This window comes from Papaver somniferum, chromosome 9 (genome assembly GCF_003573695.1).
Source record: "Papaver somniferum cultivar HN1 chromosome 9, ASM357369v1, whole genome shotgun sequence".
Taxonomy (NCBI): Eukaryota; Viridiplantae; Streptophyta; class Magnoliopsida; order Ranunculales; family Papaveraceae; genus Papaver; species Papaver somniferum.
In genome coordinates this window covers 15,735,783-15,763,032 of record NC_039366.1, presented here as the reverse complement: position 1 = coordinate 15,763,032, position 27,250 = coordinate 15,735,783, and the positions used below count along the sequence as shown (strand labels likewise).

At 35.6% G+C, this 27,250-nt stretch overlaps 1 long non-coding RNA gene across 3 annotated transcripts; it reads left to right on the top strand.

Moving 5' to 3' along the window:
* The first annotated feature begins 14,837 nt into the window (after positions 1-14,837).
* On the top strand, positions 14,838-18,758 carry LOC113314009. Of its 3 annotated transcripts, none has more exons than XR_003342213.1 (11): positions 14,838-15,274; positions 15,370-15,466; positions 15,610-15,742; positions 16,193-16,258; positions 16,370-16,572; positions 16,672-16,843; positions 16,945-16,994; positions 17,304-17,381; positions 17,634-17,703; positions 17,793-18,008; positions 18,502-18,758. It is a non-coding gene; the product is annotated as an uncharacterized LOC113314009 (long non-coding RNA). The 3 variants fall into 3 exon arrangements; XR_003342211.1 differs by having other exon boundaries at positions 15,367-15,466; XR_003342212.1 differs by lacking the exon at positions 16,193-16,258 and having other exon boundaries at positions 15,367-15,466.
* The last annotated feature ends 8,492 nt before the right edge of the window (positions 18,759-27,250 follow it).

Here is a 27,250-nt window from a genome sequence, read left to right as displayed (position 1 = left end):
AAAAAAAAAAAAAAAAAAAAAAAAAAAAAAAAAAAAAAAAAAAAAGCATCTCGGACTTCAAAGAAAAGCACAGGGGTGCAACAAATATGCTGATAAGAAGGGAATTTGTAAATATTTTGACGTCAAGATGGCAGGATACCAAGTATGGACCCTGCGTCCTCCACTCAACAGCCATAAAAAATAGTGGAACTGTGGTAGAGTACTAAATGAAGAGCCAAACTTGTATACAAAATAAAAATTAGAAACAGGAAATGCAACCTAACCGATTTCAAGGGGAGTATGTAATTCTCTGGAGGAAATACATAACCAAATTTGAAATATAATAATGTGATAATCTAATATGTAAAACAAGTGTAATTTTGAATGATGAATAAATCGGGTTCTTTAAGGTATATCTGACATACATAGTTGTATATTCAGAATCCCAATATAGAAACTTTTTATCAACTCTTCTAAGAAACAAGTAATAGAATTAAGATCATTTTCCTAGTTAAATCGAAATAAGTTCTAATTTTCTTAAATTTATGTATTTGGTTTTCTCTAATGTCTTAAGAAATGTGCAAACATGTGCATCCATGCATCTATAATTCCACCTTGTTTTTTTATTGGAAAGATGGAATGTCTTCAACTTTTTTTTTTTTGAGTATTACTTGGAGCAGATGAAAAGATTTTGAAGGAGGTTATTAAAGTTAGTCACATCACTTTCGGTCTCTCCGAAGGTTATGCAATTATCATCTACTACCCCCAATGGGAAGGACAAGGTAAGACTCAACATTTTAGATAACAATATAACATTTTCTGGGTGCATGTACTTGAGCCAGATTTTATTAGTCATCTACATCAACAACAACTATCACAAGTATAATTACAATGAGATGCCCTCATCCTTAGATCAGCGCCTCCCAAAACCATATTGGACTAGCTGGAAGACAACCCATAACTACTTATAAAAACCCTGCATTACTGACACTGTCAAGAATCTTTTTCGAATTAAAGTTTGGTTTGAATCCCCTCAACATCCTTACTGGTCTTATCCCACCACAATACTCATTGGTCAATATACTTACTGGTTGCTCTCTGTTTACTACCCCCTCTTCTGCCCACAAATGGCTTCTTCCTCAAAATCCCCCAACCCATCCATTGAAAACCTTGTTGCTCAGATGAACAAAACTCTCAAAATGCCTGAAGCGGACTTATATCCCAAGGTTTTCCTAACCCCTGAAAACATCAGAAGCAAGCAAGCTTTAGATTGAAAATGGTGTTTTATTGGAAAACTCTGCAGCAATATCTGTTTTGAAACATCCAGAGTCAGCAACTTCATCAACAACAACTGGGAATTCAGTGGAAGAGTTGAACTGGATATATGGAACATGATAAGGAACTACTTTATTCTCAGACTCACGCATGAAGAAGATTATTCAACCCTCAGGAATGGAGGAACTAGAGGATTATTTGATAAACTTATGGTTCTAGTTGGTGTACCCTTGGGAGGTCTAGACTTAATTGATGAAGAACAATTCTCAAAGGTTATTATTTGGCTGCTTATCAAAAGAATTCCAACCCATATCATACCATATATCAACAACATTCTTCAACCTGTTGGAGATTATCAAACTACCAAGAAACCTTATGAAAGGGACAGTTTTGAGAAAAACTTAGAAGTCAAGCTCACCATTGATGTTACTAAGCCATTAAAGTTTGGTATTGAAGCCTTTGAAACCCCAACTATCTCTCATTGGCTTGAATTTGCTTATGCCCTCAATGGTATCAAATTTTGTAAAGTTTGTATAATTCTAGATCATCCATCCCCACCTTGCTCCATCCCACCTACTCCCTCAAAATTCCACTACTCTAACTACAAAAGCCTGCCAACACCTCAACCACTACCACCACCCCAAACTGCTTATCAAAAATCTGTTCAAGAAGGAAGAAATGTCATTCACATAGGTTACACTGATGCTGATGCAAACCAAGTCTTTGAAATCAAAATGAGAAATGCAAGACAGAAAGAACTTGAAAAGATCAATAGCAAAAATTGCTCCTTCATCCTCTAAACACCTCACTTTTGGAGCTTCCTCCAGAGATGATTCCACCTCTCCACACCCAGATGTCATTGCTAACCAAATAAGGAACATGAAGCTTGATCTATCTAAGAAAATACTCACAAACTACAAGAATCATCAAGCTAAATTAAAGATCAAGGAAGCAGCTTGAGCCAAACACCCTGTCCCATCAAACACCAATGTCAATCATGCTCTGGACACTACTGGTATATTCCCAGCCATCCCACTCAAATTTTACCAACCCTTTCGCAAATCAAAGAAAGGATGGATGCTGAATCTGAACAATTCAAAAAGAAGGCCTGGAGGGCTACAAAGACACTTCATGTCTTTGTTGAAGCAAACTCACCTTCTGATTCTGCCTCTCCTAAGGAATCTTACAAGCAAAAATCCATGCCAAAGAGGAAACAATCAACACATGCTGCAGTACCTATGGAAACTAGTGAAACTGATAACATCAAAAGATTCAAGGACTATTCTGACAATTATGTTGAACCTCTGGACTCAAGCATTCCCCAAATGACTAATGGTGTATCTGGCTCATCAACATCAGCCTCTGAGGTATATCTCTTTATTCATTTTATTAGACTAAACCACTTGCACCATTACCATGTTCACCTATACTGTTGCATTATATTCAACTATGATCCTATAGCTAGGAGACCAACCTCAAAATATCTCCCTGTATCATACTTTTGGAATTTTTTTATCTCAATAGCCTGGAACTGTCAAGGGATAGGGAAAAGAAATACCAAGAAATACCTAAATGATATGTTGAACAAATTCAATACTGACATCTGTTTCATCTCTGAAACAAAGCAGAAACATGGAAAACTTTTAAATTCCATGCAACAACTTAATATTCAGAATTATTGGCATGTCAATCCTGGAGGGGCTAGTGGTACTGCTGGAGGACTAGTAATGATATGGAAGAACAATCTTGATGTTGAAATTATGGATTATTCCATTCACCATATCAATGCTAAAATCAAGCCTACTAGTGGCCCTTCTTGGCTTTTTACTGGTTTTTATGGAAGCCCATATGATACTCCAAGTAAACTTCACTCTTGGAAAGCCTTGGAGACAACAGCTACCAATCACTCTCTCCCTTGGTTGGTCATTGGAGATTACAATTTCATCTTGCATGATAATGAAAAATACAGTACTCAACCATTGGACAGTGTAGAAGCTAATATTTTTAGTAACAAAATTGTGGACTTGGATCTAACTGACTTAGGCAGTACAAACTTCCCTTTCACTTGGTATAATAAGAGAAGTGGTCCTACTCTCACTGAGCAGAGATTGGATAGAGGACTTGCCACTGAATCCTGGATTCTCTTATATCCAAACTACACTATCACTAATCTTCTAGCAATTGGATCTGATCACCACCCCATTCTTCTTAACACTAATTCTCATTGGTGTACTGGAAAAATTCCTTTCAAGTTCTTTGGTCCCTGGTTGGATCATAAGGACTGTAAGGATATTGTTCTTGAATGCTGGAAGAGAAATCTGTCTAGTTCTAGTGCTTTCCTCATTGCTAGAAAGCTCAAAGACATTAAACTAAAACTTAAAGTTTGGAATAAAGAAGTGTATGGCAACATAAAGTCAAAAGTTTAAGAAAGTAAGCAACATCTGCATTGGTTACAAGAAAACTACTTCAAACACAACAGAGGTGAAGCTATAAAAACTGCAAATCAAGTTCTCAGATAATGGAAAGATATTGAGGAAAATTTCTGGAAGACCAAAAGTAGAGATCAATTCATCAAATTGGGGGATAAGAATACAAGTTATTTCCATAGAACTACAAAATGCAGAATAAGAAGAAACAAGATAAATTTATATACAAGATAGTGCTGAAATTGGATTGATGATTACCAAGAAATAAAGCAATGTTTCACCAACCATTTTTCTAAGATGGCTACTGCTGAATCACCTGACATGAACCCTGAAATCATTAACCTCATCCCTACAATTATCACCACTGTTGATAACAACATTGTCAACAGAATTCCTGAAGATCATGAGGTCAAGGCTATTCTTTTTAGCATGGCCAAAGATAAAGCTCCAGGTCTAGATGGTTTTCCACCAAATTTCTTCCAAGCAAACTGGGATATTGTAGGAGAAGACTTAGTTAAAATGGTATATCATTTGTTCAAGTCTGGGCATCTCCTTAAAGAAATGAATTCCAATTTTATATCCCTGATACCAAAAATTGAAAACCCAACTTGCCCCAGCCACTTCAGACCCATTAGTCTCTGCAACACCACCTACAAAATAATATCAAAACTTTTGGCTCAAAGAATGAAACCATTCCTCAACAAAATCATATCTCCCTACCAGTATGCCTTCATACATGGAAGACAAATTGCTGATAATATAGCTATTGCCCATGAAATTATTCACAACATGAGAACCAGAAGAGGTCTCAAAGGAAATAAAGGAAGCATGGGGATCAAGATGGATATGGCTAAATCATTTGATAGAGTGGATTGGAAATTCCTTCATACCATTATGAAAAGAATTGGCTTTGATTCTGAATGGTGTAACAAGATTATGCAGTGCATCTCCACTACTTCTTCAGCTGTCCTGATAAATGGCTCCACTGATAAATTCTTTAATCCTTCTAGAGGTCTCAGACAAGGGGATCCTCTATCCCCATACTTATTTCTGTTCTGCATGGAAGATCTGTCCAAAACTTTATCTCATGCTGAAGACTTGGGCATTATCTCTGGAGTAAAAATCTGCAAGAATGCTCCATCTATAAACCATCTTCTTTTTGTTGATGACTGTATGGTCTTCTGCAAAGCAAATCCTACTGAAGCCCAAAACCTCAAGGAAATCCTCAACATATTTGGAGATACTTCTGGTCAACTCATCAACTTAAGAAAATCTGGTATCTTCTTCAACAAGGACACTGACCCTGCTCTAATGCCTCATATCTGCAATCTTCCAGGAATTCAAGCTCTACCTCTAAATAACAAGTACTTAGGCTCTCCTCTATTTACTCACAGAAGCAAAATCCAATCTTTTAAACTAGGAGTGGATAAGATGAAGAGAAATCTATCAAGTTGGAAGAATTCCCCTCTAAATCCAGCTAGAAGAGAAGTTATAATAAAATCTGTCACTTCCACGGCCAGCATTTATCAAATAAACTGCTTCAGAATACCAAAGCAAACCTGTCAAGATATGACCAACTTACAAAGAGATTTCTTTTGGGGAAAAAATCTGGAACACCCCACTGGAGATTACCCAAAAGCTTGGACAACTATATGCAAACCAAAGGATCTTGGTGGATTAGGATTCATGAATATGGAGCTTTTCAATAGTGCAATGATAACAAAAATAGGATGGAGGATGGAATAGGATAAGGAATCTCTCTGGTACAAATTGATGGATGCCAAATACTTATTGGGGAGAAATGTTCTAAACATGAATACCAAAGACAAAGATGGAGACTCCTGGATTTGGAAAGGGGTTCTAGAAGGAATTCAGAATATTCAACAACGTTGTGTCTGGAGAATAGGAAATAGTAACAAAATAAAAATCTGGGAGGACTTATGGATACCTGACTCAACTGACAAGCTCACAAAACCTGCAAACTTCCCCAATGATATACAGCTGCTAGCTCACTTAATGATAGATCAAAAAGAATGGAATTTCCAACTCATTCAGCAAATCTTCAGTCCTGACACTGCTCAAGTCATCACTGATCTTGTTATCCACTCCATAGAAGAAGACAGCATGCACTGGAATCTTAACAACACAGGAAAATTCTCTGTTAACGCTTTGTACAAAGCCAAAATAGAGAACCTGTATATAAATGATCATACAACAAGAAACTGAGGATCTATATGGAACTTGGAAGTGGCACCATCCATTAAAATATTTCTCTGGAAATGTGCTCATGAAATCCTCCCAACTAATGCTAAAACTGCAAGCATTCTCCACTATATTGATCCCATATGCAAAATATGCAATAGTGGGGAGGAGACAATGACACATATGTTCCTCAACTGCCCTGCAGCCACTGAGGTTTGGAAGCACATTTTAGGTGGAAATAATGGTCTTTTTAACCATCAAACTCCTATCATGGATTGGTTCAATAGTTGGTTTCACAATGGAAGCAGCAGTGACAATACATGCACTTATGCTACCACTTGCTGGTTTATATGGAAGACTAGATGTGATCTAGTATTCCAAAACATTACTCCAAATGCTAAGAATACAACTCTCATCATACAAAAACATATATGTGATCATAACAGAATCCACAACTTTTACCACCATGCACTGAATACACAAGGGCATACTTATGATACTGATCCCCATATAACAACAACAGGAATTCATGTTGGGATTCCTCCTCAAAAGCAGACTTTTGGTTTCTTAATCAAAATCTGCACTATTCAGGATCCTAACGCTTATCAGTTCTTCTCAGCACTAACTATCACTTATTTTGCAGGCAACTATGTTGATAGCAGAGGACACACAGGTCAATGTGGAGCAGGAGGAGCCACATGAGGAGCAGATTTAGCGTTTGGGTGGACAGAGGAAAAGCAGCACATGAACATTGAAATACATTCTGAAACCAATGAAATTCTGGAACATTTCAATGCTCTCTATATCAAAGCTATAAAGGGAAGATTCAGCAGGAACTATCACAGGGAAAAACAGACATTGAGTGAAGAAACAGTCTTAAATGGTAAAACTGTGTCTTTTGTTTTATTGGGTCTTGAACTTCTTCATAGAACCCAAAATATCCAAGCTCTAAACTTGGTTATTACTTGTAAAAACCTTAGCAGTGGGTCTGATGTTTTTCTAAACGATGATGCCACTAGTTCTTCTATCAATCTATTCCCTTATGCTCTGCTTAAGTTTTTCTAAAAAAAAAAAAACTGAGAGAGGTTATTAATTTATTTACAATCACCCGTCCATGTAGAACATCTTTTTGGATAGTACAAGTAAGATATACTCACATTTTAGCCTTTTGGCTAGGGGTGCCGACGAGTCCCATCGGGTCCGGGTAGTAGTACTACTCGGAACCGGACCCGATAATTTTAATCGGTTCCGGGTCCTAGCGGTTCTGGGTCCGGTTCCTATTTTGATGGACCCAGAACCGGACCCGATAAAAACCTTAAATACCCGTCGGGTCCGGGTATTTGTCGGGTCCTCTAAAATCAACCAATTTGTTTTGTAATCTATTTTAATATTTTTTACATTAGCTTGAATCTAATAATTTTTCATATAAAATTATTATTATATGTATCTAATTGTCCTAATTAAGGTTAAACATAAGAGAATAGAGGAGAAATGAAAAAAAAGTTAGCGAAATTACACAAAGTCTTCCTATTTTAAGTAAAAATATTAAGTAAAAGATAAATATTCGAGTACTCGATACCCGGCGGGTAAGACTCGTTAGGACCCGAAAGCTTACCGGTTCTTAACGGGTCTACCCGTCGGGTAATTATTTTGCTAATGAATCCAATCTTAGGACCCGGAACCGGACCCGATAGATCCGGATCCGGTTCGGTTTCGGGTAATCGGGTACCCGTCGGCAGCCCTACTTTTGGCAAAAGGGAATGGAAGTAATGTTAGTGGGATTGATGATATGGCATGCCTTGATTTGTTCTGCATGACACAATTCCAATACAGCTATTCATTAGTCATTCATTCTATGAATTAAAAGATACGTGATCCCTGGATAAGAATCGAAAACACTAGAAATGGGACAACTGTTATGGTCAAGCTCTAGGACGTTGAAATTAGACCCTTGATCACCCTCCATCCAGCCGCTACTAATTTGCTAGAGTCATTTCCCTCTTAATTATTAGTCATTTCTCAGATTTGGACTAAAAAACTGTTGTCATGACTGTAAGAGTGTCGAAAAAGATTTTGAGTTTTCTCATAATAAAAATTCGTATTTGGTTGTATCACGATAAGTTTTAATGGGTTTTTGGTGCATCCACAGTAGAATATATTTTTTGATGGGATTTAAATTTCTGGACAATAATATTATCACAAAACTAGTCAATTGGCCCTAAAATCATAATTCATGGGCGAAAAAGACGTACAAAATTTGATATTGTTTAAATGGACAAGCATTAAAAATATGTTTTTCTATTAACTAATTTGGGTAATCTTCCCGGTAAACCAAAAAAGAAAGAAAGTGGTTTACCTAAAATATCCCTAAAGTTAAGTTTTTCATATGCAAGCAGGGTTTTTACTGTCCACTGAACCTAAAACAACCGCATCATTCATAATACTATCAAATATCTACCACCACCATGAGCACATCCCACAATCTGAGTTCAATCTACAAACATCATGACTAGCCACCTGCAACTGCATTCATACACAAACAACATCTGAAGCTAACATTAAACACTATCTCAGCCTTGCACTTGTAGTTCCAAGCCAAACTGTACTCTAATTCATCTTCACCAATAACACTCAGCACCACCAGAGCATCCTTGCATCGTTCATCTTAGCTGAAACTCTTGGATAACCACTTGAGCCATCATCTCAGACCAACCAGTACAACTTAATAACACCAAGCTGTTGCAAATACCCGCATTCACTTTCTTGTGTACCTGAGTCAATTAGAAGCAGCAACACACTCAATGAAGAGTTCTCCATATCGGCTTTGAATACCGACCTAAACCCCTATCTGATTCACGGCATCTGCAACTCATTCACGGTTGTTCTCAACAAGAACAATCCCCATCTGAGTCTTCCCAACCTTCTACTCAGCACCATCAACCACTGACCATTCTCCGCATACCAACAGTTCGATTTCACGAGCTTCAACTCCTTCAAAACTCTGCTGCAACAACCTTCGCAACCATCTAACCTTTTTCTCTTACTTGCAAATGCAATTGTATTTCATTCAGCTTCCAGTCACCAACATAACAACAACATTATTTGTTTCCCACTGTTTTTTTCTAATTCCTCTTACAATCATCATCATCTCTAAATCATACCACCAATTCTTCTCTTCTTCCGTGTACTCGAACTCCTACTCTTGCGAACTGAACACACCCATCAAAATCTATTTTCAATTGAGTTTTCGGTTGAAACATGACTGAAATCAGTTTCAATCAGTTTCGATAAAGATAAAGAACAATAAAAAAAAAAAGGGTGGAATCAGTTTCCGGGGTGACTAAGGTATATAAATGTTATAGATATCCCAGTTTGAACATGATGAAACCAGTTTCAACCTAATCTAAAACAAGATAAAACCATTTTCATTCTGGTTTAAACATGGGGGAAACCAAACTCAACCAAATCTAAAACTGGATGAAACCAGTTTCATCTAAGTTTAAACATGAGTGAAACCAAATTCAACCAAATTCAACACAGAATGAAACTAGTTTCAGACTAGTTAAACATGAGCTAAACTAAATTCAACCCAATGTAAACTTAAATGGAACCATTTTCATCCTAGTTAAACATGGGTGAGCTGCACCATCACAAACACACCATTTGTAATTTCAATACCACCATCCCAGACAACATTAACTCCATGTTCCTGTTTCTAAAATGCAGCACCACCAGAACCTCAAGCCACGCCAACACATCCTCCATTTCAATATCTAGACCAACTCGGTGCTCTCTAACCGATGGCATCAACAGCATCTGCATCTAGTTTCTAACCCCACTCAGATTCCTCTATCTGGTTCAATGGTTCCAGTTCTTCTGACACCAACTTATCTTCTATTTTTCTCCATATCAACCACCAGAATCAGTTCTTCCCTGAAACTCATATCCGCATAAATTGTTGTAGCAGTGGCTGAAAAACTTCTGCTAAATTAGAAATCTAGCCCAACCCAAACTCAAAAATCAGCTTGTAATCTCAATCCATAACTCTATTGATTTGTCATCAGTTCACTGCCATAATCGACCCAAACTCGATGAGTTTAACCCATTGCAAACCCAGGTTTCCATTGCTTCTCAATTTGTTCTTCACAATTTCTTAGTTCAACACTTTCTTGATTTCTCCTCAATCTTCAGTAGCAACAACGAGCATCAACCTCTCAATCTGATTCAATCTTCTCTGAATTCAACAGCATCATCACCAATTTCTCTTCCTTCACTCAATTTCGAACTAAATCAATTTGATTTGAACCCATTATTTTCCTTGTTCGTCTCACAAACCCTAGTTGCTTCCATTATCAACATCACCAGACCCTAATTTCTTCTATTATTCATCATAACTAACAGCAACAAAATTCATTTTTTCTTCTGTAATTCGAACTCTATCTCAAGTTTAATTCCTGCTCATTCCCGTGAATTTCTCCATCTTCAATCCTTCGTTCTTCTTCATCTCCACTGAACCAAACCTATCTTCTATTTCGTAAATTAGGACCAAAAATCAGTATCGATCTTCTTTCTGCGCTATTGGGTAACAAGAACCACCATAGTTTGTTCGCTGGTTCTAATCTCTTTTTTTCGGCTGGTGAAGAACAAAGATGGGACTGAATGAAGGGATTTTAGGGTAAAGATGTATATTGGATATCATTGTCGTTCAAAAATCTTCGAGATTTCCTGATCTGTATTAAAGGCTTATATCGAAGCACGTGGGCGACGATAATTATGAAACTGACACACTACAAAGAGGGCAATTTAGTAATCTTATCCAGTTCACGAGATCTCTATATCATATTTTGGCGAGATATTGACCAGTCAACACGACATATTGACTGAGATAATATATTTGGATGGAATCCGTTTGATAGGCTTAGATTTGCAATAAATAAAAAGAGAGGCCTAGAAACGAAAGTGAGGGGTCCAAAACAGACCTATTTCTGCATATAATCCATATAAAAATAAAACTTCATTCGGGGTTTTCGTTTCTCTCTCGTAATAGTGGTGGATTTAGCTCCAGAGGCGGAAGAAGAAAAAGGAATAAAAACTTAGGGCAAACCAGCAAACCTAGTTCACAGTCCAATAACTCAATCATGGTTCGTAATCTCTCCATAGTTCACTTTGTTTCGATTTTCCTACTGATTGAATCATGCCCGAACTTACTCATTGATGTTAATTTTCTGCTCATTAGTGTGATTCTGGATTTAGAAGTATCTTAGGGTTTGTAATCGCGTTGTTATGTGTTCCATCATGGTGGATCGGTGTGTGATTGTTTATGTTTAGTCGATGAATTCAACCCGATGTTGAATTAGATGAAACTGATATCATCCTGGTTCAAACATTGATGAAAATAAATTTTACTCAATCTAAGAAAGGATTAAACTGGTTTCATCCTAGTTTAAATTTGCATGAAAACAAATTTAAATTCAACTCAATTTTAAATGGGATGAAATCAGTTTTCATCACCAACAGACATGGATGAAAGAAAATTCAACTAAACCTAAAACATGATGAAACCGATTTCATCCACGTTTAAATGGAAGAAGAACTCTTATGTACTAAAATTCAAAAAAAGATAAATTCATGTAATTACAACCAATGCATGTGAAATTGATGAAATCTGATATTGAAATCAAAAAGTAAATTAGGGCTAGGATCCTTACCGGTGCACGTATTTGTGAAATTGATGAAAGAAAAACCCCTAATTCTCTTAGTTTTCATGAAGTTGAGAAATAAAGACCGTTGATGGTGATGGTGGTTTAGATTTATGTTGTTGTTTGTGGTTGTGGAGAAAGATAACGGAGGAGTCGTATCGATGATGTTGGGGTTGGTGTTTGTGGTGGTGAAGATGATGGTGAAAAGATATATTGATGGTAGTGTTTTTCGTTGCGGAGGAAGATATGATGTTTTTGATAGTGTTGTGGTGGTGGAGACAGTGAAGAAGATGATGCCGATCTGGAAAACGAGGAAATATTATCGATGTTGAGAAGGAGGAGTGATTTTCTTTTAAGGGAGATAAGTTAGAAATGGATACGGGCTACAATTGTCCATTTAAAAAATACATTACACCCGTCCATTTCACCCAGACCATCCGTAAGCCGTCCACTACGACCTGAAACTTTAAATTTCTGGACAAATGACCCATTTTTTCTAATATTATACGTGATAGATATACTTATTATTTTTTGGTGAGAATGTTGTACTTGTACTCGATGAGAAGTTCAGTCGCCGAAAACAATCTTATACCGTGTTTTCACTTGGGTTATAGGAAAAAAGAAATCAAATATCAAATCAAATGTTGATTTTATCATGTTTAACGAATGTAGTAATATAAAAATTAGAGTTCGTGAAAAAAAAATGACACTATAATGCCAGTATGCATTCTTATGATCGCATACTATCAGTTAACTCCAATATGCGTGCCATATCACTGTAGACCTACATGGCTTTAACTTAACTGAACCTAATGTTTATTAAATAGACGTCTACAATGGGATTTTTCTAAAGAAATCCCAGCAATCCAAGGTAATGTTAAAACTTCTTTTAACACAAAATTGGTTAAAAAGACAAAAATCAACAATTTCTGGGTGAAATGGACAGTTAGATTTTGATACTGTTTAAATGGACAAAAATATAAAAATAGGCATGATGTAACCAGTTTCATCGTGCCCATTTTCAAATATTTTTTCTTATTTTTAATTTACACAGGATGTATCCAGTTTCATCCTTGCTATTTTTTTTTTGGCCATTTCACCCAAACTATTTTTTACTCGTCCATTTGAACCGTGATTTAAAAATATTTGGACAAATGACTCATTTTCCGATGTTTTAATTGAAATCACAAACTTTCGAATTTCACTGAACCCGGGGTAATTAGCTTTCTCCAGTGTCTTTTAAATCGAGAACTTGTACATTTCTCCATAATTCAAGAAAAATAATGTCGTCCCCGTTCCCTGTTCAAGACAACTTTTCTACTTAGGCAACCAAGATAAAGTATGTGTAATTACTTATAATCACCAGTGCCAAAGTGGTAAATGCATGACACATGCTTAATACTTTTGAGGCGGTACAAGTAACACCCCATAAAATGCAAAAGTGGCATTAGATACATGCTGAGACCGCAGATGAGGGATGCCATGAATTGATTTGTGAAAAGTGGCATTCCCTTGCGAACGGTTGCAAAATACGTGATTATAGATGAAAACAAGAGTGTTGCGTGCAATTTAAATAGGGACTTGCAAGTACGTGTCCGTCCGTCCGTCCGTCCTTTTTTTTTTTTTTTTGATAGAAAATTCCTTGGAATGGATACCATAACCCAAGAGTCCATGATCTACCATATTAAGACCTTGTTTGGTAAAATTTATGATTATCTATTTATGGTTATAAATAATCATAAATTGATAAATGATTTTGATATAATCATTTTCAAAATAAATTTTTCCAAACACTTTTTTTCAAATAATTGATTATCTTAGAATGATGATCTCGAAAAGGAGAAGAAAGAACAATGATCTACTATATTTTTCTAGTCCTATGTTGTTTTTTTGTCTCTCTCTTGATAGTTAGAGAAAATAAGAAGATAAAATTCAATTTGAGTTTCTTAGAAAAAATAATTGATTATAATAAATTTTCAAAACAACTTTTTCCTGTTTATGGAAATAATGGATTTTTTCAATTATGATTAAAATAAGCAATTATTATAATGGTTACCAAACGCATATAGAATCCATTATAATCTGCATAATGGATTATGGGATGATAATCCATTAAAATAATGGTTACCAAACAGCCCCTAAATGGAAAATTACGTACAAGGCTTATAACGTGATCTACAGTAACATGGTACTCCGATAATATCAGTTTCATCGTGAACTATCACATTGTGTGATAGTTCTTATGCTCCCTCCGACAGAGCTGGGTTGGAATACTATAATTTTTTAAGACTTCCGTAAATAAAAGATGGGTGTTTTACACAATGGTCACACTTTTCTAATTGGTTTTACAAAATGATCACAGCTTTAGTTAGTGCTTACAAAGTGGTATTTATACAGACTTAACTGTTTTGAGCAAAACAGTCTGAATTTGTCCTAAATACCCTAGCTCAGTTGTTGTCTTGAGGTGAGGATGATGAATAATGATGGCCGCGGTGGTGGCCGGTGGCGGCGGCGGCGAAACCCAAGAGAGGAAGCGGTGAACCCTTTTAGGAAATGTGATGTAACAATCCTGAATGCGGGCTGAAGTTCTGGTTCCATGTAACAATCATGAACTCATTCTTTTTCACCAGCAACACCACCACCAGCAAGTTGCAGTTCACGAACTACTCCATTAAAACCATCAAAGTCATTCGTAACCACGATATGCTCTCCAAATCCCCATTCCTCTTCACTGACAATCATACATAAAACGCCCTTTAATCATTGATTCAAAATCAGTGAACTTGATTAACAATTTGCAAATAAGGGTTTCTGAAACCAATTGACCAAATTCTCAATTGGGTTAGCATAAAATCGAATGAAAACCAAACATAGTAAATTTCTAAACAGAAATCCCCAATTTCGAAATTAGGGTTCATGAAAAAAAACACTCAAATGTCAGAACTAGGGTTCCCAAAACAAACGAATGAACTCAATAACTCATCGTGCACTAGTGGAAAATGAGTTTTTTACCACTTCCTGGGCTTCACAAATACTACTATTATTAGTCTGACGTAACTATAAGTTCTGTGAGCGAGAGTGGTTTTATCGAATAGAAAAACCAAAAAATAAAACTTGTCTCTTAAACAGTGGTTTTATTAGAGGGTATTTTGGTAAAATTAAAGAGTTCTAAGAACTACTGTGAGAGCAAATGGTTTCTATACCCCCAGATTTTCCCTTGCCTACTTCTCCTGAAACTTTATCTCTCTCTTTTAAATCTTATCTAGATGCGCTTTCTCTTTCCATCTTCTTCATCTTTTCCCGAACAGAAATACCAAACCATAACTGTGAATCCTTGTTTCATTATAATTCGTTCAACTGATATACTTCATTCGTTCGAACTAAACTCTCCCAGAATTCATGATTCGATCTGTAGCTTTGCATCAATTTCTTCGATCTGTGATAGTTTCTTCTTTCTTCAATTTCTTCGATCTGTAACATTTCATTCCTTCTTCAATTTCTTCGATTGGTTGCAATCAACTATTCTTCCATTTTATCTTATAACCAAAGAAGAAATCGAACCTCCTTTCATTTCATCATCAGTAGCAAATCGAAGAAGAGTTCAACAGAAATCAGTGATGAAAATATTAGGAGTTATCAGTGGATTTATTTGTGTTATGGGTCTTTTTCAATATTATATCTACAAATTGCAGGGTAAGAAACACAAAATAAAAAACCCCAATTTTTTTAGATTTTGGTCTTCTGACTATTATACTTATACTTTATTGATTATGTTAATTTTACAGCAGAAGCATATCGGTAATCATATGTAGGATGTGGACAAGAAGCTGGTCGAGAAATAATGCTAAGCAAACTACAATTATGATGCATGAAATAGTGAAGATGGTAACTATTAGTCACTTTGAACATTGAATTTTGTTTTTTAGCTTCTAGAACTTGTTATCTTGATTATATTTAATTTTGACAATATGGGTTGATGAGATTTCAAGTGAACTTAATGATATTGTGTTTGTTATTTATGTTTGCAGAAGTCATGGTGATGATTTCCTGATAAGTTATGTTTACAGAACTATGAACTTGTTATGCAACTTGTTCATAATCTTCGAGAGTGATTCTTCGAGATTCTAAATCTCACCATAAAGAATTGTGATTTCTAGCAAGGTAATTGCTGATAAATTCTGTTGTGTATGCGTGATTTAATATGAAACTTCTTGCCTGTGTAAGGGTGTTAATATTATATGGATCATATGCGCATCAAGGTGTTTGATTTTTATTGTATTATATGATTTAGGAGAGTCAAATGCTGCTAGCGTTCGTGCTGTATGTTTTAACCAACTGTATCAGAAAATATTAATGTCGCAAGCTTGTTCATAATTTAAACCTTTCTAATTCATGTTTTCAGGTTCTTACCCGCAATAAGTTAGAGTGCCCTGACCTTGAAACATTATCTATTAAAGATCAAACCCTAACTACTGAGAGTCAGTATCTTCCTAAAGCGATACCCACTTAATTTGAAACGCTCAGGAAACTGTACTCATGTGCACGTCTTTTTTCTGAATTCTACTTGTTTGATGTTGCATGCGTGGAAAAAATCGTTGGTTGGGCATTAAGTTATCATATGATGCACAGTACTGATACTAATATCAAAGATTCAAAACTTGTTATATCTGGCAAAAGGTTTAATATGTTCATCTCACCTTCTTTCTTTCTTTCATTATATTAAAATTTGAGCCCATCAGTCTGTGGAGTGTCACTCTAACCTTGTTTTTCTGGCTACGAATATTGCAGCATTAAGTATGGACTTGACCTTCTTCAGGGACTCCAAAACGAAACCAAGAGTACAAAGAAATCACTAAAGGTGAAGTTAATATGCTCTTAATAGTTCTCAATTTGTTGTTTGTTCACAGTGGTTCGGCGAAGGAGAGAAATATTTCAAAGCAGTGTTCTCACTAGCTAGTAAAATAGCTCCAAGTGTTATCTTTGTTGATGAGGTATGTGGATTAGTTTTTGATTTTTCTCGTTAGATGTTCCTGCAGCATCCTTTTTTTTGAAAAGATATTATAAGCTAACTTTTTTTTTTTATAAAACAGTGATCCCACAGTTTCTTTTCTCAAAAATTGCTTTAAGTTGGTCTTGTTTGGATCCAAAGCAAGAGGAAAGGAATTTCACATCCCGATCAACTTTAGTTGAATTTGATGCGGAATTCGCAGGAACCAACAGAAAAATTAAGGTGTACTTAACTAAGTTTTACAATCTAAGCAGGTGAGGATTTGATGAATGATGATAGATTAAACAAATTTTACATTACTAGCTTTTAATATTTGATGAGTGATTCTATTTTTTGCCCTGTTTAATTTTATAAGAAGCGAAATTTTACAATCTGAGAAGATGAGGATTTGATGAAAGCATCCAGGTGAGGATTTGTTATCGTGTTTAATTTATAGGATTTTCTTATGTTACTATATTAGGATTCTTGTGCTGGAACTTCGTGTTGTGATGGTTTTGATAAAAGTGGGTATTTTGTGTTGCATTCAGTTATGCGATCTTAAGTTTACCGCTTTCTGATTATTTTCTGATGGGTCGAAGTTGAAGAAAAGAAGCTCTTAATGAAGATTTCCGACCTCTCTGAGTCTCGAGTCAAATATAAATAGTTATAAAGTTTGATTTTGATGCATTTTTTGGTTACACTTTTGAAAATTTGTGTAATGGGATTGTTATGTAGGACATAAATATGGAAGAGGATGCGTTGGCATTAATGGATCATTTAGATTGACCACAAGCTCATTCCATGGGTTCAATGGTATGGTTTATGTTTCGAAATATGAATTGTGAATATATTTGTAAATGCATGTACGTGTATGCTTAAGAGATGAATATCTGTAGATATGGGGGTGTTGTTATATTTCAGGATCGTAGAAGCAGTGATTTGTGTATTTTATTATTCGATTTTAATGTTTGATGATCTATATTTCCAATTACCATCTGGTTTTGTGTATGGAATTGTAACTGAAATCTTATGTTGGGTGTTTATCATTTTTCTCATTTTGTCTAGGCTTGAATCAAAGCACACAAACCCAGGGCTTACTTCAAGAAGTTTCAATTCAAATTCAAGCGAATGAGAGGTATATGCTCATTTGATTTTTGGTTTAATTTCGTATATCTTCGTGTGGTTGTGATCTGATTGTATTGTTTCACTGTAATGAATGCAAAGGCAAAAACGAAAAATAGATCCAGAATCCGACTAATTAACCAGCGCAAGAACAAGTACAACACCCCTAAGTACCGTTTTGTTGTTCGTTTCACCAACATAGAAATTGTTGCCCTGATCATATCTGCTATGATACTGGTGATTTGGTAACTTGTGCAGCTTATGCCCACAAGTTTCCCAGATATGGTCTTGAAGTTGGTCTCACTAACTATGCCGCAGGTAAATATTGTGAGCTTACTAATGGGTTGTTGTATACTTGTATTTTTTTTTTTTCCTCATTTAAAGAATTATAACATTTTTTTCTCTCAAATCACAGCCTGTACTGGACTTCTAATGCTCATTTAGACACATATAGGGCTAGGGAATTTGATTTTTTACATCAAATTCAGTGCATGTGAGCTAATTATATTTAGATTCCCATAGTTTCAGCTATAATTTTGTTCATGTCCCATGAACTCACTTAACGCAGGCCATGTTTTACATCAATAGTATTTCAGACACTTGTTGGAACCGTGGTAGGAAATTCCTGTACAATCTTCTCTGTTAATTTCATTCCTGGTTTTGTATGCAAAGTAGCTGCAATTCATTTGTTTTTCTGTAAATTTCAATTTTAGTGCATATTTGAATGTGTAGGTGGTGAAGGTGTCAGGTAGATGCCTCGTCTCTTTTTCTTTTTGTGGTTTCTAATTGATGTATTGGTTTTTATTTGCAGCTTAAGGCTAGAGTGATGAACCTGAATTGAGCTAGTTTGTTGGTAAATGAAGGTATAAGTAATGAAGTCTTGTTCTATGCTGCTAATTCGCATGGAAGATTTTCAAGCTTTTTGATTTGTTAAGTTTGTAAAAGGAATATAGGTTGAGCAATTTTTTACTTACCGTTGAAATTCAGATTTAAAACTTAAAAGGTATGATAGTAGAAGTTGTAAACGAACACATTTTAATACAAATTAAGCGTTACAGTCGTTATAAATTTAAAATTCTAAAATTCATAATCTAGTATTGAGTTGATTCTAGCTTTAGATTCAGCTGAATCAAATCTTTTTTTTTTGTAAAATATAATCGATATAAACCACTGTGTCTATCAGTGATTAAATTCATACTGTCAAAACCAGTGGTTTTCTTAAAGAATTCAACTAGTGTGAGAAGAAGTCGTTTTGGAGAAAACCACTTCTATATTCCAACTGATGAACACAGTCGTTTGTTTCGATGTTACCTCTTGTCCTGACAGTGGTTTAACTTCCATTTTCCACTATTGGTGATGAAGAAGGAGGCAGAGGGAAGGAAACTATTTACGAAAAAAATAAGACAAAGAAGATTGATAACTGAAACTTACCCTTTTCCATAGTTCCAGAGGAGAAGAACTCAAATCATCGAGAAAATGGCAGGTACTAAATGAGATCCTGTGCAGTTAAGTTAGATTTTACTAGGCTTTCAGGCACAAGTAGGCAACTTAACCATCCGACTTAAATCTTATTGATGACATAACTTTGAGGTTAACAGAAAAGTGATTATTTTATAAATTCTTTGTAACAGTGGGATCGATTTGTAAACCGGAATATGGAAGTAGGACTGTTTTTATAAATACCCATAAAAGATTCAGGAAATAATCTAGAGATCACTGCTCTATCCTATCTAAACAAATGCCAATTTTCATCAGTTTGCAGATGCATTTCTTTTTTTCTCAATATTTTGCCGATTAATTTCCCAACAAAGCATATAACATCATCAAGAAGCTGATGTGACTAAATTCATGGTGAGTTGACCTTTCGGTAAGCAGTTATGGGTGGAATCGTCTCACTAAGCACTGCAAAAACATGTGGAGACACCAGTTAATTTCATAAAAGAGGATGTCTTGTAAAACTTGGTTTTCGATGCATTTCCATTGACCTAAGAAGCTTTGGTGTGTTATGCTAGCTCAGTTGTTTAAGCTCCTAATTGCCAATAGTCCTTTTGGGCTAGATTAAAAGTAGTTTAATCCTTTTTTTCTTTTTTTTGTCTATGGACATTTTTGGGACGAGTTTTTCTTCGCTTTGATAGCGATTCTTTCAAATCTCCATAGTGTTTCTTGGTTTTCTATTTTCGATTCATCAAGAACAACAACGATTCCGTTTTGCTTTGCTTTAGAGATTCATCTTCAATAAGAGGGGAGAAAAATCCCCCCACCCCGATGCTGACGAGTTTCGAACTCAAGTCGCCGGTATCATCACCCAACGACTTTACCATTGTACCACAGTGATGTCTGCATCAACAATAGGGATTTATGGCATCTAAATTCGCTTGGATCTATAAGATTTTTGGAAAATAACTCCATTTTATTTGGAGCATCTCTTATTGGAGAAATTAATTATTTTAAATAGTCGAAACTGGTTCCGGTTAACACCGCCGTTCATCATTATTACACATACAAAAATCGGATACCTTTGCGGTTCATGGCTCTTTATCTTTGGAAATGTATATGCAATTGGTGTCATCATTTGTATTTGGTCTTTGATTGTCTTGTATTTTTGTGTCTTTTATAATCTTGTAAGCAATCATCTAATTATTATTTTGGTTTGAATGGATTGTAATGTGATTTCCATCAATTTAAAAAGGAAAAGAAGTTTATACACTGGAACAAGTATTGAAGATATTTTGGAAGTATCACCGAAAGGTCTCTTAACGCCTGGTATTTCTTTGCCATTAATCTCCAGAGCATTTTTTTGTGCATTTTCCATTAGAATTGTAGCTAGTTCAAAAAATTTCTCATATATCCCAAAGAGTGTAGTTTGAAGTTGGAAGAAGTTGTTCGAGAAAACCTAAATCAATTAGTTTCCTTTAATGTCTCATACATTTAGCCATGTCCTATCCACCTATGAAGCTGTTTGTTGAGGAAAATTTTGATTCTTCCTCCTTCGGTTGATCACCATGGACATAGAAATACATGAGCGAAACCTATGAAGATCGTTATGTACACATTATGCCTCCCTACTACGCTATTTAGTATAACGGATGCAACTGTATAAACAAATAATGAAAAGATGTTTTGGTAGCCTCCAAGTGACGGTATAACAAAAAAAATGATAACCAACTACTCAATGTTTGCATATCCTAGTTATCATCAACACAAAGAGAATCTACAAACCATATATTTGTGCATGTAAGAATTTGACCTGCATTATGTTCCCCTAGTGCATTATCGCGTGCTCAATTCTTATTGCAATGATACAATTAGTCATTTCCAAGTACCATAATACACTCAGAAGATTTAACATTGACACAAAGGGATGTTATAAATAAGGAAAGGTGCGGTAGATTTGCCGGCGAAAGGCGTTACAATGTGGACTCCCGAAGGTTTAAATTTGATTCACTAACCAATGACTATACAAGAGGTATGCAAAAAAGATCAGAAAACAATATATACTGTGTACAAAATGGCCAAACCTGTATTAAGCTACCGTGAACAAGATTAACTATTCAAAAAAAAAATGAACCTCTTTCAATATTAAACTGAATCAATAAACTGAGAATAATACTTACAATTCACAACTTGCCACATATTCCACACCAAATGTCTAATTATCTTACGCTATAAACAAGGATGACAAAAATTATTGAATACAAGTTTTCCAAAATGACAAATGCGGGTTTTCAAAGGGTGACGCATTTGCCCGTGTTTTCAAAGTGACATTAATTTACTACACACTATAAGATTTTCAAAAAAAAAAATACATCTAACATTCTCATCTTTAAGACAAGTTTCTTTTCCTCCACTAAGAACCAAAAACGCATGTAATAATCATCAAATCAGTGAATCATACAATCTAAGAATATCAATTTTTTACTGAAATAAAGAACGGGCAAGACTCCAAGAGTCTTTAAAAGAGGGAAAAGTGGGTCAGTAATAATGTCAAACAGATTCATGCACCTATCTAACACATTCCTCAATGCCTTAAAATTTCCTCATGCGAACTCAAATATTCCCTAGCAAAGTTTACTCTTTTCATCTAAGAACCAAAATTCATTTAATAATCATTAAATCTATATATATATACACACACACACGCATGGTTCACATGACAAACAATTGTTAGATTTAGAAATGAAATTCCACTTACAAATTCAAGTCGAAATGAGTAACTGGAAAGTTGTGCGTCTTGTATTTATCAAGCAGGGGAGGAGGAGGAGCTGTGTTTACACCCAGCTCCGATATACTTGTTTGAAGTTAGCAACCTTTTTAATATGTTATTGATGTATGAGTAACTGGCTAGTTGTGTGTCTTGCATTTGTCAAGAAGGGGAGGAGGAGGAGCTGCGTTTACACCCAGCACCGATATACTTGCTTGAAGTTAGCAACCTTTTTAATCTGTTATTGATGTAATTCAGTAATACCGTTAGTAGGGAAACAGAGAACCCTACAAAATGGTGGGATCCCACCAAGTTTCGCATCATAGGAGCTACTCTTCTCTGCTATCTTCTTTGGATTAATGTGTCACATCAAGTTCATCCTTCTTGAATGGATTCTTAGGATATCGGCGCATTACTGATAAACACAATAAACTGATTATTAAGATCTAAGTGTGAGGAAAGCTATACAAACATAGTAGTGGAAACTGGAAACACATGGATGGCATGTTACGTTCGACGCGATAAAAAAAAGAGTGCACTTTTATGTGCACCCATCTAACGGGTGTATTTTCTTGTACACACATCAACAACTTCTAGTTTGTATAACTTTCTCAAACTGACAAAAAAGAAAACTTTGAGCGAAGAGTTTCCGTTAAATTGTGCTCTCAAACCCATGAACCATCTACAATCATTTAGAATTTTTCATGATGGTTCTAATGTTAACTTGTGCTCTCAAAATTGGATTGCTAACTTTTGAGATCTTCTATGATAACTTAGCTTGTCAATAGTTTGCACCTTTGACTAGGGAAGTTTGGTTTTCTTTTAGTATCGTGTAACTTTTCTACTAGCAATAATAATTTTGTGAGGCCTTAAATCAAACTTGGTTAAATGGAAACTTTGTTCATGTTTTGAGGGTTTTTGGAGTGAATCTTGCAGCTTTAAATGCTACAGTGTGTTGGTAACTTCAGAAAGCTCGCTGCACCAACAGTTTCAGAACTCAAAAGTTAAACCCTCCCAATGAATTTAAAGGAGAAGATTTATCATCTCCACGGGGTTATGGGGTAAAACGATGTTTGCGACCAGATTACTACAACTCCTACATCCTAAGTTTCTCACTACAGTTTGACTCATGCTTATATGACCGTGGAAATCAACTCCTACTGTACTCGAACTACTGCACTCTAGATATCACTCTTGCATTTGTCTAAGCAGACATCAATAGCATATTGCAATTGTTCTTATTTCGGGCTAAGCATCAATGCAAGAAAAACATGGCTTCAAAATCCCTAGAGAAATCACTACTGTAACTCCTTTACTGCAAATCAGAAAAAAAAAACTACACTTGCTACATTTTCTAAACATTCTCAAAGCATAATTGGATGCGCAATTTCATAACTGATAATCAAAAAATAAAATAAAACAAAATCAACAAAATTAATCACTCATGAAAGTATTTGCAAAAATTGGAAGGAAAAATTCTGCAAGAAAATCAATAAATGGGAAATTGTATTATTAGCTCTGATATCAACATTATTAATAAGAGCATAGATAGTAACCAAATGAATCCCAAGCCTTTTGAACAGAAGAATCATTAACATCACCACTAGCAGACAAATGAAGTTCCACAACAACATCAGCTATTAATCCTTCTTTATTTAATTGATTAATCTCTTCACAAAGAGACTTTAATCAATCGATTCTTCTAGCAGCTGCAACAATTTTACAACCGGCTTTTGCTAGATCTAGAAAAAACTAATGACCTATACCAGATGATGCACCAGTTACCATCACTACTTTTCCTTTTATATCTCTCCAAGGTTTCTCCTTAATGATTCTCCTTCTTCTCTTCATCACTCCCCATTAAATCGAATCTGAGATGAAATTTTGTCAGAATCTTATGTTGTCGTCTTTAACCGGAGTAGATGGAAAGCTCTTTCGAGTTTTGACAAATGAAAACGAAACCGACTATGAAGAAGGATGTTGATGGGTATTTTTGTCCCAAAAGAAATGCATTTTGGACTAAATCGTTCCCTAAAGGACCAACTCGTTTTCAATTTTGTAAATTTGGACCTCCTAGTACTAGGCTTAAGAGGAGAGGACTAGAGTGTCCAATGCCCAACAACTTTGGGATTAATCGTTAATTTCTACTTCTGTTTAACCCCTTAGCTTTGTACCAACACGTCTTGCAAACAGTAACCTGCAAACATTTGTCTTTCCTTGCTGGCACTGACAGGCTAGGTTGCACAGATGCGGACGCGTAGATGCGGACACGACACGACGCTGACGCGGACACTACAAAATTTTCAAAAAATTAGGACGCGGACACGTATATACATATTTTATTTATATATTATTTATATATATAATCATGTATTTATACAGCAAAGTCAAGTAGTTCGACCCTAAAAATTAGAAAATGATGTTACATATGTACAAATTTCAAAAAAAAGAAGATATTGTTTGTTTATACACGCCGAATGTCAAACAATCAGTCACTATTAAACACAAGGCCCAATCAAAATGCATTCTTAGATCAACACATGTCCAACTAAGGGTATACGTGATGTCATTTCCAATTATAAAACACTAATAAAGACCTAAATTATTGATCTAAATGTTTGTCTTTCTTCATTTGATTAATAATAGTAAAAATAAAGGAAAAAATTTAGATGAAAATGAAAAAAAATGCGTCGGACACGCGTCATTGGTGCGTCCAACCCAGACGCGCGCAGGACGCGCAAATTGGTGTGTCGTACACGTGTCGTGTCGGCGTCCCACGCGCGTGCCGTGTCCGCCGCGAGTCGGACGCGGACACGGCTCAAGAAATGGAGCGTCCGTGCAACCCAGCTGGCAGGTAATTGACAAATTTTAATTTTCTTTCGAGAGGTCTCACTCCCATTTTGTCCATGGCATTCAATTAAGATGGATTTGCATTTTTCTTTCAACGGTCCTAATGTTTAGGAAGAGCTTGAAATGTGGCCTGTTTAAACAGGTTCAATGGTTTGTCCGAGTGCGAGAACAAATCGGAGAGAAAATAAGGGTACCATGATGAAATCATTTTACAGGAAGTATTGTAATTTTGAACTGATAGACTGATAATCAAAAATTTTAGGCTACCAAATTATCAATTTAAGATCCAATTTTTAATACTGATTTTAGGCATATAGATATTAAGCCCCTGAGGTAATGATTTGGCTGTGATATTTTGTGATTCAGAATCCCCATGAATGAAACTTCATACCATCTTATCTATTTGTTTGGTAAAAAAACAATTACCACTGCTATTGACTTCAGGTAATTAGTTTTCTCTATTGTCTTATAAATCTGGGGAACAATTCGAACATCTCCATCTTGATTTATTTAAAGCAACCATAATTCCACCTTAACACGATTTTCCCTGTTCAAGAAATCTTTTGTTTATAAAAGACGTCGAGGAAAGTTATATCGCCAGTTCCAAGGTGTTAAACGCATGACGAATGCAGTCTACCCTGTCTGAATATAAGGGTGAAAGTAATCGTGAGTGAATGAGACTGAAGATAAGGCATGCGTGAATTGATTTTTTCAAAGAGACCATTCCAGTATGACTTACAACATGCGTGCAGAAAACAAGAATTAGGTTCAAATCATGAATAAAGAATCTTCAGTCCCGTCAGGGAATGGTTAAATTAATGCTTCTCATTCACAGAGCATATTGCACAACCCACATTAGGCCTGATTCATGATTAGTAAGCTAAATGTGAAAAATAATGTTGGGAACTTGGGTTCCAAGGAGCACTTGCAAGTCTGACATGGATGACCATGCATCCACCACCCACATATTCTAGAATTTTGGGCTGACAAATTCTGTGATCAGTGATCCTGACTCGCCGGGTCTAAAGTGGCAAGTAACACCGACGCAAACATTTATGCTCAGGGAGTGAAGAAAAAAGAAGCATCAAAAGAACTATGAAATGCTTTATCAAGAGAAGGTTGCTCCCACAACATCAATCGTACTGGGTAGGCCTGTACATTTCCATACAAAGCATATAACTTCTTCAACAAGCTGACGGGATCAAAAATCACCAGTGGCGGAACCAGAAAATGAATGTTGGGGTGGCTTGAAAACAAAGTGGCTTGACTTGGGCTGGCTTAAGCCTATTATTTAGACTTGATTTTTCGTAACCAAACACAATTACATTATAAAATTTAACCAATTTTTGGACTTTAAGCCAGCCCAAGTCACTACATGGATCCGCCACTGAAAATCACAGTGAGCTGACCCTGTGGTATGCAGTTGTGGGTGGAATCAAAGTGAATTGTGTGGATTTTCTAAGCAACACAAAAATATGTAGAAACACCAGCCAATCAGATTTGTCACAGAGATCTTCGCTGCAGTAAGATTATCCACTATAACCTGGTAGGAAATTCAGTAAAACCGACTCAACCAATTATCCTACCAAAAAGAAGAAAAAAAAAAGTATCCTGAAGTGCCAACAACATGAGCTTGTAACAAATATTCTCACCACACATGCTGAAACGTCAAACTACAATTCTTGAGAAAAGCACCATTATATAAGAGCGGCGGCAGATTTCTAAAATGGTCAACCATTCATAACTCAAATACTATTGCATCTTTCTGGCAGTAAAATGCTTCGAATACTAATGTGACCTTCTAATATGTCTGCTTATAGAATCTGCACCACAAATTTTGAAGAAGGGTGGAAAACTTTAAGCCAAGTGAAATTGGTTTCTTTGATGTTGTGAGCAATTTGGAAAGAGTTAAGTTCCATATTTACCAAAAATATATTATTGTTTTCACACCCAAAATTTAAATTTTACTTTAAAAGAATGAATCCAGAAACCGAACGTTGAGAATGTTGGCATGAATTTATTCTAAACAGGAAGTTCAAATAAACAAAAAGATGGTTAATATTTGCATTATTAAACCAATCTTAGTGAACCAGCTCTTTTTTTTTGTTAATAATGGTTAACATATATTGATAAGGTGCTGAGGAAGCACAAATGAAACAGTTGCATGACAAAGAAATTTGCAGATAATAGAGTTTCCAAGCTGCAAATGCTAGAGACTCTTAAAGAAAATTAAAAAGCACCACTGAATAAGGCTCACTAAGAGCTTTACAGTTAACATTATCTTTCCAGCCGAACACAAAGTCATTCTAACATGCTAGAGACTAGAGACTCTTAGTAAGCCATTCTAATCTCCTTGAACTCTATCAGTTTATATTTTAATCGCTTAGTTTTCTCTAATGTCTCATATCGTTTAGACAAGAGAGACAAGGCATGCCTTTGAATTGTTTTTTTTTTTTCTTATAAGAGAACTTAGTGAAATGATCACTTACAAAACACATATCCTCTTTCA